The following is a 17566-nucleotide window of genomic DNA, read 5'->3' as shown; positions in this document are numbered from 1 at the left end:
AAATAAATAAAAAATAATTTTTTAAAAAAGTACTGAGAGGCAACAGACAAAATGACATTTTATTGTGCTGTGCTGTTGGTACTTTGGATAGCTTTCTCCTGACTTCCCCAGACTTCCGGTAATGAGTTGTCCTGTCTTACATGCAAAGCAGGAGCCTTGCAGAGTCAGGCCAGCTCTCCAGGAAGGTGGTTAATTAAAGCTGACAGTCAGGAGGGCCTGTGGAGCTGACTCTGCCACCAGGGCCCCTGGAGCCAGGAGCTTCCTTCCTTCCTCCCCATCCCGCTCCTCCTCCCCCTCCCCTCCCCCCTCCCCCTCCCCCTCCCCTCCCCCTCCTCCTCCTCCTCCCCCCCGCAGCCTGGAGGGACCACCTGAGAGTCCCCAGGCACATCATCTAGTAGAAGGGAGCCTTGGCCGCTGAGGCACAAATAGCCCCAAGTACTGACTCAGGGGGTTTCTTTTGTCTCCCTCCTTTTTCCAGGGATCTGAGAGATGCAGTGTCCTGGTCAGGAGCCCTTTCTCCTGACCACCCTCTGGAGGGGAGGGTCAGTGGGTGGAAAGGGACCCTTTGCTGTCTCTTCTCCCGCCTCCCTTCCCTGCAGGGGAGCAGAGGGAGAGACTGTGTTCAGGGAGCTGATCAGACAGAGGCCCTGGGCACGCACCACTGCTTTCTGAGCAGCTGGAAGTGGTTGTGTTCAGAAATAAGCCAGATTCTCAGTCAAGATCCTCAAAATCCACGTGTGCGTGTGGAAGGGTTGGGGATGGAGGTGAGTTTCCGATGTGTGCTCTCCAGAACAAACTCCCCAGACAGCTGGGGCTGGAAACGCTGCCTCTCAGCCTCCCTGTCTGAGATTCACATTAGCTCATAAAAGCCTCTGAGCTGCACAGCATATCTAGGGGCTCAAGCGACACTCTCAAGATTTTGTCTTCTTCTTGCTATCTCACATAGATTTCTCCATCTCTGCTTTGGTGCTTTGCGTATGATACCAAGATAGCTGCCTGGGTCTGAGTCTCACTAGCACCTGTGTCTTCTCAGAAGCTCAGCATTTTTCTTTCTCAACAGGTTCAATGAAAACTCCAGAACTGTGTCTCATTGGTCCACCCAGTGCTACATGCCCATCCCTGGGGAGATCTCTGGCAGGGGGATCTGAGGAGGCAGTTATCCAGGCTCGGGTCACGTCGCCGTCTTAGATCGGGAGGGGATCCAGCCCCCCGACCGCACGGAATGATGGGGGTGATGGTTCACCGTGGAGAATGCAGGTTCGGCTTCCAGAAGGAGGAGGACTTCGTGTAGACCCGGCAGCACCAGCAGATGCGTCGCCCTTCAAGTTCCAGACCGTCGTGTGTGCTCCTTCCTCCTCGGGCCTCTTCCCGGCTGGCCGGCTTCCTCCCCCCACCCTCCACCCTGCAGGGTCCCCCTGTCCCGGGCCATCCATGCTGACACGGCTCCTCACTTCATCATCCTCACGGGGTGTGCACGTGCTGTCTGTGTGATTAGACTCTGGGCTCTCGGAAGGGCTGTGTCTCATCTCACATCTGCTCTGTGACCCCAGCTCTTAGCACATCATGTCTGCATCTGTCGAGTGTCAAGGTCGTGCTTCAGGAATGGAAGGAAGGAGGACTGGAAGGGAACCTGAGTCGGCCGACATGCTTTTCTGCTCTGGTGTTTTGCAGGTTCTCGTGTCTTGGTCTGTATCACGTCCCTGTCGTCAGCGTGGGACAGCTGCAGAGAGGGTGTGAAGTCAGGCGAGAGGACTCGTCTGCTGCCTGACCCTCCGGACTATCATGACCTCCATGGGTGAGGTCACCTCAGGGTCTGGATGTCCACTGTCTTGGTCCAGAGCATCGTTCTATGTGGGGATGGCTGGGGGGTATTTAAGGCTGCTTTTTCTTTTGTTTTGGTTTGTGGTTTTTTTGCAAGCCCTGGGCAGTAAGGGCCAGAAGGACTGAGAGACAAGTCCAGCTCAGACACACACATCTGGTCACACACAATTCTGTGACCCTGTCGCTGATTTGGGGTGGTCGGCACAGAGCTGGTATACAATAAGTGCTCAGTAAATTACAGTCAAGTGAATGAGTCAGATGAATGTGATTTGCTGTGCCACAGGCAGGTGGGGCTTAGGATTCCCATTGTTTCGGTAGGATGGGGTAGGAATTAATAGGGTCCAACATCTCCTGCTGCCATTTTGAAAATATAGCTTAGGAATGTTGAATCAGAAAGGAGATGGGATGGTGGTGTGGGCCCATGTCTCTTTCCAAGACCCAGAGAAATTATTACCAGAACATTTTTCTGGGTTTTTTTTTTTTTTTTTTTTGAGATTTTGCCTCAAATGTCTTTAAGAAGCTAATCCCTCTCTTCAGACAAGCTGGTGAATCACAATGATGAAACTCTCAGTGATAAAACAATGAAACATCATTGAAAGCATTTAAAAAGAGAGGGAGTGAACAATTGTTACAGCTTCAGGAAGAGATAATTTTGCAGATGAATTGCTAAAATAGGAGGAATCTGGCCTCTTCTGCTGTAAGGAAATGATATTCTGGAGATGAAGCACTTAAAGAAAGTGCTGTCTGAGTGCCTATTGAAACAAGAATGATTAAACAACCATTGTACTGGCCCATTCCTTGCAGTCCTGGAATGTTTCCGAAGTTGAGGCGCTAATTAAAAGAAGAATGTTCTCCTCAGACACATGTCAATGGCATTTGTTCCGTTTTATCTCGTGGGGAGCTTGTGGCCTCCGGGCCGTCCACAGTGGTGGTGTCTGGACTCCAGGGTCTGTGTCTGATATGAGCCTGCAGCGAGGCAGCCCCAGCACAGGTCCGGAAGCTCACTGAGTGCCTGGGGAGGACGGGGGACCTGAAGATCCTCATCCTCTTAACGCTCTGCACGAAAACGGTGGAAACACAAGCTTCCCCTTGCAGAGTCCTCACCCTCCCAGGGAGCCTGGGCTGGAGCTGCCCCTCTGCAGAGGGACCACCAGACTCGACATGTGTTTCCACGTTAAATGCCGCGTCCTCACACGGGAGGCTCTTTTCTCCAGGCTCTGGGTTCAAGACGGGAACGAGCCTCTTATGGGCGCTGTCACCTGTCTGGGGCATTTCGTGTCTCCTGGTCCAGGAGGTCTCGGGGGAGGACGCGGGCAGAAAGGCAGGGCGCAGGCGTGGACTTGGGTCCCCTAACGTCCCTGGGCCTCAGCCTCCTCCTCTGCAGGGTGGGGTCATCACAGCGCCTGCCTCAGGGGCACCGTGGGGTTATGGGGGGCGATGCTGTGCTGTCAGGGGGCTGCGCTGGGTGAGCAGGTGTGAGTGAGTGACCAGGCGGCCCCGCAGGGACGTCTGCGTCCTGCGTCTGTGAGGATGCGCCGTGCGCCTCACCAGATCCTGGCGGGTGTGCCAGGTCCCCAGGGCTGCCCCCAGATCCAGGGAGGTGACGTGTCTCAGGGACCCCGGGCTCTTGGCAGTTCTGGTGCTCTGGAGAGGAAGATGGCGGTCCTGCCTGAGTTCCTGGAATCGCATCTCATAAGCTGTCGATGGTTAAGTGCAATCTAGGTTCAGACCAAATCCTCAGCCACCTTCCCTGTCCAGAACCCTCTTCAGGAGTCTAAACAGCCACTGCCTCGGGGAGCAGCACATCTCCAGCCCCTCTTGCGGCTTCCTCCCGGCCGTGAGGTGGAGAGGGACTGCCAGGAGCCTGCAGAAAGTTGGGACGGTTGTGACGTGATCTGAGCCGACTTGGTCATGGACAAGGGTTCTGTTATTTTGATGCGTGGCCGCTACTTCCAGAAAGTCTGAGATGATGAGGGTCATGTGCTCCCACACAGCCCTCCTCCCAGGTTATGATGAAGCCAGGCCCAGACCAGCCCTGACACGCAGATGGTCGTGTATTACACACACTTACTCGGGGGCAGACACTGAAGGCCCAGGTCAAGCCCTCCTGAGAGCCCGTGAAAACCCCAGCTCTCCTTGCTGGGACTTGATCCAGCCTCACCTGCAGGCAGGGCCTACCTGACATCCCACAGGCAGGACCTTTACTTCCTGCTCAGCATCCTCTGATCCACAAGATGGACCCAGAACTGCGTAGAGACCATGGGTGCAGACCATCTGTTCTGCTGGTCTCTTTACCTGTACGTGTCAGATTGGGGGGATCTCCAAAATATGTTAGCCAGTCCCCTCATGACCAGCAAGAATGCATTTCTAAGGCCTGGATGCTAGTTAATAAGCTGGACTTTTCACCCTAAGAAACCCACTTCTGCGTTCACTGTGCTAATAAAGTCACAACAACGTCCAGTGCTGGTCAGACATGACGCTGGTAGAAGCTCTTGCAGTAGCTGCCCTGAACTGAGCGATGGGGTAGAAACTCCCCAACCTGCAAGTCCCCGAGGCAGCAGGTGGAGAAAGGCAGCTGGGCGGGGCCCGGCTGAAGGCTGTGAAATCTCAGCCCTTTAAGGGAGTCAAGAGAAGCTGTTGACTTGCAGTCTGTCGGGCGTTTTTCCATGTTGTCTGGGTGGGAGCTACACGCTTGTCTGCTCTCTACCTTTCTGAATGTAAACCATAATTCCAAACACAGTTTTGAAAGCAGCTTTTGATGAGATGAGAAAACAAGACAAAAAAACAAGAATCCTATCTAGTTTAAATAATTGGACAGATAGAAATGCCACGTTTTATCAATGTTCCAGCATCCCAAGGCAGTGGGGTCTTCACTTTCACCTAGAGGTGCAATGCAACCCCTGAATTATTCTTCCAGTGATTTATTCCACATCTGGTATAAGTAGCTTAGGGGCAGTTCTAACAGGAAGATGCTTACTTGGTGAAATACCCAATGTATTCATACAGCCTCACTCGGGGCTTTTCTAATGGGCAGTAGGTCAGGGGGGCACCTCCAGCCAGGATGCCAGGAGCGGGACGCATGAAACAGAGCAGAGGCACAGGCCGGCTTCTGTTCTGAATTTTCCTAAAACACTAGGTTGGTTTCACTTACAGCCACTGTCCCTCTTAATCACACACTGACGCGGGGCTGGAGCCCGGGGGCAGCTGCACCTCCTCTCACAATGTCACAGCTAATGTGATTGTCCCACCACGGTGAGGAGCTATGTGCGCCAGGGGAAACCAGACAGACCCAGGCGAGAGAGGGCGCAACGTAGAGAAATAAAACACAGCAAAATCCCTGGATAGGTCGGCATGATGATGAATTATAACAGCCAGTAAGGCGAGCAGCTTAACCATTATTAAAGCATTTTCTTCTGGGTCTTAGATAGGCCAGGAAATAACAAAAGACCTGTAAGTCCCTTATTAATCATGTAAGCACACTTTCATGTTTGCAAAATACTTTGCTATAATTTATTATTCTTTTCAGAGGCTCCATCACAGATGTCTATGTACAGAAATCTGTATAATCCACTGGTTCAACAAGGCATCTAGTTCAAGCTTAATGAGAGGTCAGGCAGAGGCGAGTTTTCTGGCCTCAGGGGCAAAGGCTGTTATGAGGAGAACCCTGAGCTCCCATGCGGGGTTGCTTGTGCTGAGACTTCAGGGCCCACGCAGAGTGTTCAAGTCTGTCTCTCTCCCTCTCTCTCTGCCTCTCCCTCTCCCTCCGTCTCTCCCTATGTATATTACACACACACACACGCACACACACACATATACATTCGTAAATATATATACATATATATGTCACAAGTGGTCCCTATTTCCTAGGTCCCAGGCTCCGTGGTTTCTCCATCCCCTTTCCTGAATCACTAGAACTCTCACGGTTAATCTCCTTTCCTCCTGTCCCTGTTTCACAGGAAACAAGTTAGGTTTTCCAGATGACCTCAGATGTTTCAGAAACTAAAATTCCCTGAATACAGCCCAGCCCCGAATCCAGCTGTGGACCCTGTAGCGGAAGGAGATGGAGGGGCCTCACTTCCCCTGCTCTCACCCGCCTGGTCAGGCTCCTGTTCAGGACCCTGGACAGCTGCCCACAGGAGGGGACACTTTGTGCTAGAGCCTCTGCCAGGGACCCTCACAGCCCCGGCCAGCCCCCAGCCCCCAACGGGAGCCTCCCAGCCCCCAGACCCTAAGGGGAGCCTCCCAGCAGGTTCCCAGCAAGGGGGGACGGCTGGGTATAAGATGAAGAGCCCTCTGCTGTGAGAATCCATAGCCTTGGAATGGGTGAGAAAGGAGAAATGGGTACTGCACTGGGCAAAATCATTTTCTTTTTTTAAAATCTATTTATTTTACTGAACTATAGTTGATTTACAAAATTGTGTTTCAGGTGTACAGCAAAGTGATTCAGTTACACACACACACACATATATACATATATATATATATATATATATATATATATATATATTCTTTTTCAGATTCTGTTCCATTATAGGTTATTACAAGATACCGAGTATAGCTCCCTGTGTTATTCAGGAGGTCCTTGTTGTTTATTTTACATATGATACTGTGTATCTGTTAATCCCAACCTCCGAATTTATCCCTCCCCCACTTTCCCCTTTGGTAACCATAAGTTTGTTTTCTATGTCTGAGTCTATTTCTGTTTTGTAAATAAGTTCATTTGTATCATTTTTTTTAGAATCCACATATAAACGATATCATACGATATTTTTCTTTCTCTGTCTGACTTACTTCACTTAGTATGACAATTTCTATGTCCATCCATGTTGCTGCAAATGGCATTATTTCATTCTTTTTATGGCTGAGTACTATTCCATTGTATATATGTACCACATCTTCTTTATCCATTCCTCTGTCGATGGACACTTAGGTTGCTTCCATGTCTTGGCTATTGTGAATAGCGCTGCTATGAACATAGGGGTGCTCGTATCTTTTTGAATTATGGTTTTCTCAGGGTATATGCCCAGTAGAGGGATTGCTGGGTCGTATGGTAGTTCTATTTTTAGTTTTTAAGGAACCTCTGTACTGTTCTCCCTAGTGGCTGCACCAACTTACATTCCCACCAGCAGTGTAGGAGGGTTCCCTTTTCTCCACACTCTCTCCAGCACTTGTTATTTGTAGACTTTTTGATGATGGCCATTCTGACCAGTGTGAGGTGATACCTCACTGTAGTTTTGATTTGCATTTCTCTAATAATGAGTGCTGTTGAGTATCTTTTCATGTTTCTGTTGGCCATTCTTTCTTTCTTTCTTAAAGCCTTTACTTTGAGACATGATGGGAAAATCTTACAAGTGCACATGAAAAAGTGAGACAGGATTCCAGCTGAACGTGAAGACGTGTAACCAGAGAGCTTTAACGCCTGTCAGCGAGTGCTGCTCCTGGGCTCTGAGTCTGACAGGCTGCAGGGCTGAAAGGGATGCTGGCTGGGACTCCTGTCCCTCTTCCTCACGGCTCCTGCACAGAGCCCATGACCACCTCCTCGGAACATTTCCCACGGGCAGCTGAGTCCTCACCCACGTCCCAGTGAGCAAGGGTCCCCACGGCCGGCGTGAGGTCACACTGGTGGCCCGGGGGCCCAGGCCTCCACAGCGGCTGTGGCGTTGCTCAGCACACACGGCTCGCTGTGCTTTGGCCGGGTCTCCAGCAGGTGCCGCCAGGGGAGGCTGGTGATGGATGCCAACTCTGAAGCCAGTAGGGCACCGGCCCACAAACTGGATGCCACACTTGCTCTGGTTGAATATACGTATATATATTCCCTTTGTCTGGTGACTCAGGCTGGGCCGCATGCCCATGCCTGAACCAGTCACAGTGGATGGAAGTCACCAGCTAACCTGGACCTGAGCCACAGGGTCCCCTCTGGCTCTGAGGAAGAGTCAGGACCCCCAAACCACGGTGCCAGAGAGTTGAGGGGCAGCTGGTTCCTCACAGGGGATTTGGGGGCCACTGTGAACACTCAGAGCATCGATGCTGGTGGGCACGACAAGTAAGTGGATGTCACACCCAGGATGAGGCCTTTCCTTCCAGAACAAGAGGGGGACATGTGGGCAAACCTGCCCTGGAGCCAGGCGACAGAGCACACGGGGGAGCCTCGTCCTGGGGCTGGAGTTGGGGGAGGGGTGGCGACAGGGCGTGACTTCCCAGGACACTGGCTCCACCGTGCTGAAAGTTTGTCACAAAGGGTCTTTTCCGTTTTACAGAACTTAAACTAAAAACGTTTTAAATACCGGCAGCTTTCAAATTTCCAAGGCACTGGCACAATTAAATTTACTTCAGTTACGTCATATCTTTTTGGATCTAAAAGGAAAAACAGTAAACATGTCTGCAGTAAAATCGATAATTATCCTGGAATGAATTCCAAACCCTGGGGAGTAAGGTGACAAGTGGCCTTAGCCCATCTGGGCTTTTTTCAGCTTCTCAAGACCAAGGGCTGTGCCCTGTGAGAGAAAGGATGCTCGTGGGTCACACACGGAGTCTGCAGCACACCCACAGGCCCAGCCTTGGGAGAGGAGGCCCGGCATCGGGGAGTCCCTTGCATCTGGACGGCGTCCCCCGCCTGCCCAGCCCTCCTCCCCTGCAGGGACCCCGCTCCTTCTTCCTTTGGCAACCGACCTGGCAGCTCTGGCCCTGTTAACAAGAGTCGTCAGGGGCCTTCAACTAGAGGAATTTTCCCAAAATCTTATCATTCATTGCTTTACTTTGGTTTAAATAAACCATCACTTTAAAAGTCGCACATTTGATACCTATCTCTCAGCGGCTGCTCCTTTCAAATATGGCTTTTCTAGGATCTAAAGACTGAAGCTGAATAATTCATGATATGTTCTTTCCCAGATTCGGGTGTTTTATTTTGACAGTATTAACTTCATGAAAACACTCGGGCTGCAGGTTCCCGGAGAGCTGATGTGTGGGAACGGCCCTCGGGTTTACAGGCACTTGTGGCTAAAGTGGGGCCTTGAGCCCGTGACCAGCCTCCCTGAGCCTCAGTTTCCTCATCTGTAAACTGCGTCACGGGTTTTTGCGAGGCCGAGTGTGATGCACACAGCGTGCTTGGTTCCAGCCTCTTTCTCTCGGGGCTCAGACGCACGTGCTGTGGGTGCTATTAGCCCAGATGTTCCCCCGTCGTTGGGCTGGGTCCTTGTTGGTGCGTTTCCATGGTTTCCCGAGCACATCTGCACACATTTGCTATGTGCCGGGTATGTGCCCTATGGTGGTCACTGTACCTAAAACTCTCATCCACCACCATTCGGAGGACATGCGGGCCACAACGCTGAGACCAAGAAGGTTCTGCCAGGACCTGTCCACTCTGGTTTTGCCGAGGACTTGCGTGACGTTTTCCTGAAATCACACCTCTGACTCGGGAACGAGGTCCAGTCGTGGCTTTAGAATCTGGAGAAATCCGTTCGTTCGCCAGGTGGTCACTGAGCGCCTCTATGTACCAGGCACTGATCCAGCTGTGGGGATAGCAGTAAAGGAGACCAGTGACGACGGCTGCCCTCACGGAGCTCCCAGTCCAGGGAAGGGGTTGGAGAAGCCAAGAGGAGTCCCACGTGTGACGTGTGAGACAGTGTCGCGGGTCCTGGAGGGAGGGGGAGGGGTGTGGAGCGTGTGCCTGGGAGGATGAGGGATATCTGAAGCTAATCCGGTTTGCCAGACAAATCTGTCAACTGAGTGTGCAGGAAGTAGCCTCACACCGACACGTGGGGAATGAGTCACGTGACGCTAAATAAAGCTACTGGCAGCTTGGGTCACATGCTTCAGACAGGTAAGACCCCGAGTCTCGGCCAGCGGGAGGCACAGGGTGGGAGAGGGACGCCGGCCAGGGCATCTCTGACCACAGGTTAACCGGGGCCCCGTCTCCCAGGAACGCTGGGCTTCGCCCTTCACGAGCGCCTCAGGCCAGTGAGAGCCCTGCGGGACCTGCTCTTTGGATCTGAGCTTTACGAGGAGATCACAGCACTGGGGCCCATGCCATCTTGGAATGTGGCTCCTCTCGCATCAAATCCCTTGGTCCTCAGCGTGGGGCCCCTGGACCAGCTGCATGAGCATCACCTGGGAACTTGTTAGTGAGAAATGTGCACATATTGAGGCGTGGGGAAGTCATTCTGCCTCATGCATGAGTTAACTAGAATTTTATGCTAACAAAACCAGCTCGTTTATGGCCTATCAAACACACATCGTACATCTGCTTTCAATATTAAAGAAAAGGGCACGCGGACCAGAAGTAAAGAATGTCCGTGTTAAAAATAAATGGCTCCCTTCCTGGGATGACAGGGCCGGTCCTTCTTCCACGGTAAGACTCCCTTCCCAGGTGCCAAGGCCACACTGCCTCGCTGGGTATGCGCTGGTCTGTTTTTTTTGAAACCTTGAAGGAATGTATCTTCGACTTGTTTGATGTTCTTATTTTCTGACAAGACGTAAAACTGTGCTGAAAAACATGCTTCTCGGGAGCAGTTCCTCAGAATCATCTGAACAGCTGTTTTTCTGGGCTGGAGTCCTCAGTTCGGCTCAAGTAAAACCCTTTTCTATTCTTATTATAGATTGTTTATTGATTATTTTCATGGACATTAGAGACGGGTCCTCCAGACCTGCTCGAGCAGAAGCTCTGGCCACGGGGCCCTGCGATCTGGGTTTTAACAAGCCCTCTGGGTGATGCTCATGCTCACATCTGGGAATCTCTGGAGTAACAACTCCTGGAAGATTTCTTCACTCTGAACCATCTCTATTAGTAGCAGTGTATCCTGATGACGTCTTGGCCTCCTCAGAGACAGGGAGCTGAGTGCTCTGAGATTCTGCTCTGGCCTCTCCCACTGCAGATGGAGCCTCTGGGCTCTCCTCAGAGGCCATCAATAAGCAGAGAGGGCAGCAGGGCAATGGGGTGTTTGCCCTTATCTTGGAAACAATTTAATTCAGATTAAATGGGCCACTAGAACAAGGAGGTCAGCCTTATACTGTAAGTAAATCTCCTTGGCCATGATACACGGGCTCCACTCTGCTAAAAATGCCTTTATCCTCCGGGTGCAGTTCTGAGCCGCTTATTTCTTTGATGAGAGATCACAGCCATCAGCTGACGATCGGGGGAATTTATCCCCCATCACGCAGCACCAGCAGCCCTCTTAACTTCTCCAGCTCGCACAGATGTGGACTCTGTTGACTGAGCGAGCGGCCGTGTAATGGATCTGACGGTCTGCTTGGTTTGTAAGATCCTGTGTCGTGATTCCTTGTTAGCTCAGAAGATCTTGTAGCGTAAGAGACTTTCTATGGAGTCTGGGGAGGAGTTGGGTAGAGATGCAGAGATGGAAGTTACTCACATAATGCTTGGACCACGGAATCCCAAGGGAGAGTTTGCGAAGAGACGGTGGCTAAAAACAGCCTTGGGGAATGTCTGCGTGTAGAGGTCACAAGGAGGAGAGACAATGGTGGAGGCAGATAAAGAACCAGGCAGGGAGAAAACTGAGAAGTGCAGTAGAACAATCAGTTGACAACGGCTGGCTAAAACAATCAGTGACAACTTTTCACAGTGAAGGAACCGGTCCGTCATCTAAAAGGTTTCAGAAAGAAGGAAGATGAGACTGAAGATGAGCCATAAGTTGGAGCGGCCACATGAGCCGCAACATCATCGCTGAGGCTGGAGGGCGGGGCTTTGGGACGAAGCCCGCTCCTGCTCGGGAGGCTGGGGGAGGCCGTGCAGTGGGAGAGGGGCACCACCTTCTGCCCTCCATTCTCCCTGGAGGCCAATGTGTATCTATCCTCTCCCTCACTGGACAGATACCCTTCGAGGAGATTTAGTCAAGGAAGAATGGGCCTAATGGAGTCTTTCAAGGTAAGTGGCCCCTGTGTGCCGTGTTGCCTGCTCCTGTGGTTGGGTCTTCTGGAGACTCTTCTGCTTTTATTAGCTTAACAAGCTGCATTTGTCAGTTAGTTTGCAAATGGCCCTGTCCCTCTGTTCTATTCTTGGTTTTACAGATCTCCTGGGTTTTGAGAGATGTTTTCCTTCACTAATTGGAGCCAATTTCTTCTCTCCTTGGGTCTACCATTTAGATGGTCTCCACTCTAAATGGCCACTGTGCAGGCTGTTTCCATGTGGCAGTGGAGAGCATAGGGCACAAAGAATGCCCATGCCTGGGCTGACTGGGCCACCCTGCCCTTGGGGCCTTGGGGTGACCCTGTCTCTGCAGGGCAGATCCACTTATAACACATGCGCTACCTTGGAGTTTTAATGCTGGTTCCGAACACCGTGTCAAGGCAGTGAAAAATTACTCTGACTTTTCCAGTGCTCATCCCAAGACATGGGTCTCTTCACAGCTGCCGTGGCTTTGTGTGACTCTGGTCCCCAAGCTTGGAGGAGCCGGAGAGGCTCAGGAGAGTAGAGTCAGATAAGGACGGTGGCCTCTGCCTGTCTCCGGCATCTGCAATGTAGATGTGGGGGCTGGAGCTCAAGCAGCCATTTTGGAACATGAGGAAGAAACAGATCTCGAGGAGTTCCTGGAAGCGAGAGAGAGGAGCCCCCTTCCCTTATGACTGTGATGACGACGCCAGCCCTGGACCACACTTCTCCACACTTGGGTTTTGTGCAAGAGAGTAGCTTGTCTCATGTGAGCTCCTGTGGACTGAGGTCTGCAGTCGCTCACAGCGGACTTGCCCCACCCGATGCAGCCACAGTGGATGTATTTCTGCCCCCTGTGCTGTGCTGACTGGACAGAGCAGCTGCCCTCAACGTGCTCACGAGTCCCCTGGGGCTGTTTACACTGCAGATATGCTGAGTCCTGGGCTGGGGCTGGGGCTGGGGCCTGGGATTCTGCATTCCCCATATCTCAGGGGATGCCAGGCTGCAGCTCCCTGACCACCCCAGGGCCTAGAACTCATCTGCCTCACGGGTCTCGGCCTGGGTGTTCTCACCTGCCCCATGCAGGGCAGCTCCAGCCCAGCTCTGCCCACAGCAGCAGCTGCTGGAGAAGAGTGATCAGCACAGAGGATTTGCATGTGATGGGCCCGGCGGGGAGCAGGGGCTCTGCAGTGATGTGGGTCCTGGAGGAAACACACCACCTCCCCTCCCCTGCAACCTTCCTTCCACAGCAGGAAGCTGGGGCATCGTTGTGATATCAGAGGCCCAGGAAGGGTCCAGAGGACGAGTTAATAGTTTCATGCTTTTCTTAATCCTTGAAGTAGGTTTTCTGAGCCATTTGCTGAGTTTTCAGAGTGGTTCCCCTTCTGTCTTCCGAGGGTTGGTTAGAAATCAGGGGCTGCAGCCCAGGAGCCCCGATTACATCACTCACACCTGAGGATGCTCAGTGCACTTCCCGACCGTGGGTCTGCCTGGACTCACAGGGTCACTCTCCCTCCAGCCCCGCCCGTCCTCCCTGGGGTTCCTGCACAGACTCACTGAAAACAATGCTGGGGAAGGTGCGGGGCCTGGATGGGAGGGCGGGGTCGCAGGGACTGTGACCGCGACTTTGCGCTGGGGGCCCACAGTCCTCAGCACCCTTTCCTCAGAGGCCCACCACCCTGCAAGGTGGTCAAGAACATGGGCCCTGCTGTCAGGCGGATTCAAGTTCAAATCCTGGCTCTGCCATGTATTAGCTATGTGACCTTAAGAAATGACTATCTCTTTGGGTCCAGAGGGCATTGCAGGTAAGGGGCAGCATGGGGTGGGCACAGTGTCGCAGGAAGAGCCTGTGAGCCTGGGGCGGGGGTGACAGGAGAATGGCTGAGGGAGGGTGAGGTCAGATCTGCAGGGGGCTCTGTATCATGCAGGGCAGAAGGTCACAAGCCCAAGAGTCCAACTCAGGTTGGATAGAGGGACAATGTGGGAGCACAGGCTCCCCATGGGCTGCAGGTACAGCTGGATCCAGGGGCTCAGCTGGTTCTGCCTCCCCACCTCTGGGCTCTGCTGTCCTCTGGGCGCCTCCAGCCTCATGCTCCCCTGTGGCAGGAAGGCAGCTGCCTGCAGCCCAGGTACCCCGTCTTCCCAGCACCCAGATGTTAGTCTCTCACCCCCACAGGTCACTGGGATTCCCCGTGGTTGGGTCAGGGATCACAGGCACCATCGGCCATGCCTGGGTCAATGCACAGACCTGGGCCCATGACACCGACACACACCCTGTGGGCTGAGGGGTCTGCAGCCTGACCGCTGCCCCAAACCCAGCTCAGTCACTTCCTAGCTGTGGGACCCAGGGCGGGTCACTGCACCTCTTCCTGGGTCTGATGTCCAGCTGTAGAATGTGGGCGAGCACAGCACCTGCTCACAGGCTTGAGAGGGGTGTGGTCCACATCCTAGGAAGAGGCGCCACACAGGGAGGTAGGCGTCCAGTGAGCGCAAGCAGTCAATATCAGTCACCTACCGTAGAGCGCATGATGTGTAAAGTGCCCCTGAGGGCCGGGCTGTCACTTATCTGGCTGGCACCTCATCAGGTGACCTCTGCTCTTGCAGGTGTTATATCTCTAGAACCTCTAACTTACCTGGAGGTCATGTCACCAGCAGTGGGTTTCAGGCACCTCCCTGCATCTGGTGATCAGCTGGGCACGGAGATGACCCAGCAAACCATTACTGAGTTGTTACTGCATACATCCGTGAGGTCTGGTCATTATCGAGCACCTACTGTATATACTCACAGCGCCAGGCCATTGCCAGTTGCTTGCTGTGCACATTCACATTGCTAGGTCACTGCTGAGAACCTACTGTATGCATCCTGTGCCAGGTCATGGCTGAGCACTTACTGGGTACACCTGTCTCAGGCACAGTGCTCATGGACGGGGACCCTCCATGACGCACACCCTGGCTTTGCCTCTCCAGCCACACATAAACCTACTCAAGGAGCGCGATCCGGTGCTCTGATTCATCACGTAGCAGCAGCACGTCTCCGAGAACCATCCCCCATCCACCCAAATCTGCAGCTGGTTCAAACTTGGAACGATGAAAAAATGAAACATTTTTTTGAAACCAGCCTAATCTCTATTTCTTCATCCAAAATGACTGGTGGCACAGCACCCGATCTTACTCAATTCTGAGTAAGCGTGGTCCCAGCAAGACTGGACCTGCTCGGTTCAGGATGCGCCTCCCTCCGTCCTCTCCTGGGAGGTGTGGGTCTGGATGCACCGGGATCCCGGTTCCCTCCTCACGGACATCTGCAGAGACATCTGTCATGAGCTGGTCCCTGTGGGTGGGTGCATGGTAGAGGTAGCTCTGAACAGCTGTGTACAACGTACCTGGAGCCCTCTCCTCTAAGCCCCACTGCAGGCCTGCCGTGGAGGTGGATTCTGTGATTCTCTCTCTCAGTCATTTCCTCGCTGGCCAGCCTTAGAAAGGTGAGGATGCATCTGGCTGCAGCCACAGGCTCACTACCACCAAAAAATTTTTGAGCAAATCAGCACAGCAAAGGGAAAAAGGGACTGTCCGGGTCAGATATTGATTTCTCCCCGGTTACTCTGAAGAAGCCCCAGGGAGGATGGGAAAAAATCGATAGAAATTTAAGGTGAGTAATGGAATTGACAATTTTCTTACAAGATAGATTAAATTGAGACGACTTAAAATAGAGTGGGTCCCTAGGTTGTATTTGGGGAATGGAGGCACCACTGGTTCATGCAGGGACTGACTCAGTCTGTGGATCACAGAATCTGCCACAAATAAGAATCACCTGGGGAGATTTAAAAACCCTGATTTCCAAACTGTGCCTCAGACCAATTACACCAGGATCTCTGAAGGTGGCAGTCAGGATCCAGTCTTTCTAAAGCCTCTCCGGAATTTCAATGGGCAGCTATTTTGGGAACAATTGGCTAGAGCCCCTCCAGCCCTCTTGGGCTCTGGAGGTTTCTGTCCCACCCAAGCCTGGGTCCAGGGTGGAGTGGGGAGTGAGCTGAGCTCGGGGGCATTCTCAAGCTCCCCTGGAGCTGCTGCGTCCTCTAAGCCATCCTCTGTCCTATCTCCTCATAGCCATGGTCTCTGCTGGCCAGAGATCCCAGAGTACACACCCTCTTCTTTGGCCAAGCCCTCTTCCCTGGCCAACGTCCTAGATGGGCCTGAAGAGTGACATTCATGTGTTGGCCATTCAGCCTCTATTTCCCTCTTTCGTAGCCTCTCCTGTGGCCCAGATGTGGCTTTGCTCCTGGTGTCCTGAGGGTGGGTTATTCATCCTGGCTTGAGCCACAGTGACTGGTTCAGGGATGGGCATGTGACTCAAGCAAAACCGTCCGGCTCAAATAGGGAAGCCCTGAAATTATGGCTGAATGGCTGGGAGGTGGTGGTTGACTTTTCTGGAGACTTCTGTGTCATGAACTGGGGGACAGGGGGATGTTAAGGTTGAGCTGTTGAAAAAAGGTGCTCTGAGAATAAAGCCAGCACAGAGAAAGTGAGGAGAGAATGCACCCTGGTAATGCCACTTGAGCCCCTGGATCAAGCCAGGCCTGAAACCAATCCTAGTTTCCAGCTAGGTGCACCATAACACCTCTTTTCACTTAAGTTGGTTTGGCGGTGCTTTGCTCCCATTGCTCACAACATAAAGGATCCTGACAAACACAAATAGCCACAGCTTGTCATTACTTGGCTCTGACCCTGCTCACCCCCAGGCTCTGGGCACATGATGCTCCATCTCCTCTTGGAGCTCAAGCTACACCGAAAGATCTTAACGGGGCTCAGTACAGGGGTCCAGATGGCCTGTGGCTCAGATCCTGGCCCTGCCACTCATGAGCCGTGTAACCTTAGGCAAGTTACTTATCCACGTGTGCTTCAATGTCCTCACCCAAAGTACAGGAATCTTGATGGTACTGTGCTCATTAAGATGTCTTTATTCATAGGACAGATTCAGGGTGAAATGAGGACTTGTATTTAAAACAGAACCGTGGGGGCTTCCCTGGTGGCTCAGTGGTTGAGAGTCCGCCTGCCGATGCACGGGACGCTGGTTCGTGCCCCGGTCCGGCAAGATCCCACATGCCGCGGAGAGACTGGGCCCGTGAGCCATGGCCGCTGGGCCTGTGCGTCCAGAGCCTGTGCTCCGCAACGGGAGAGGCCACAGCAGTGAGAGGCCCACGTACCGCAAAAAAATAAATAAAAATTAAAAAATAAATAAATTAAAAAAAAAACCAGAACTGTGTGTGGGCACGGTGAGGCCTGTGTCAGTGTCAGCGCTTGTTATAACAATGATGCTTGTGTCTAAGGGGTTCTCATCCTCCCACCTCAGGGCTTTGCACCTGCTGTTCCCTCTGCCTGGAATGCCATCTACTTTGATCACACCTCCTTCAGATGCCAGCTCCCCGAATGTCCCTGTTTTATGTTCCCAAAGGTCCCTGTAATTTTCTGTCCCAATATGCATTGAAGTTTGCAATTCTATGCCTTTAGAGCACTTATTCTTTTTCTGTATCCCTGTCTAGACCGTGAACTTGAAGGTGTGTGATGAATCTGGTTTGCTACGATCTGTAGCTTCAGTACCGAGGACAGAGCCTGGCCCCTCAGAAAATACATTTGGAAGGAAAGAAGGAAAAGAGGGAGGGAGGGAGGGAGGGAGGAATCGAATGATCTGGTAACTCAGGGACAACTTCACAGGGAAAATGTGAGAGATTCCAGGGCTGAGGGCCACCCCGGTGCTCAGCCTTGGAGGAGAAGTCCAAGCCCTCAGAGCTGTGGCAGTGGGGGTTAGAGACACCCTTTGACCCGCTCGAAGCTATAGATGGCCCCTGTTCTTTTATTATTCTATACAGA

Source organism: Mesoplodon bidens (assembly GCF_964165515.1).
Source record: "Mesoplodon bidens genome assembly, chromosome: 13".
NCBI lineage: Eukaryota > Metazoa > Chordata > Mammalia > Artiodactyla > Ziphiidae > Mesoplodon > Mesoplodon bidens.
The sequence above is the reverse complement of the archived record's forward strand: the minus strand, read 5'-3'. Positions refer to the sequence as shown.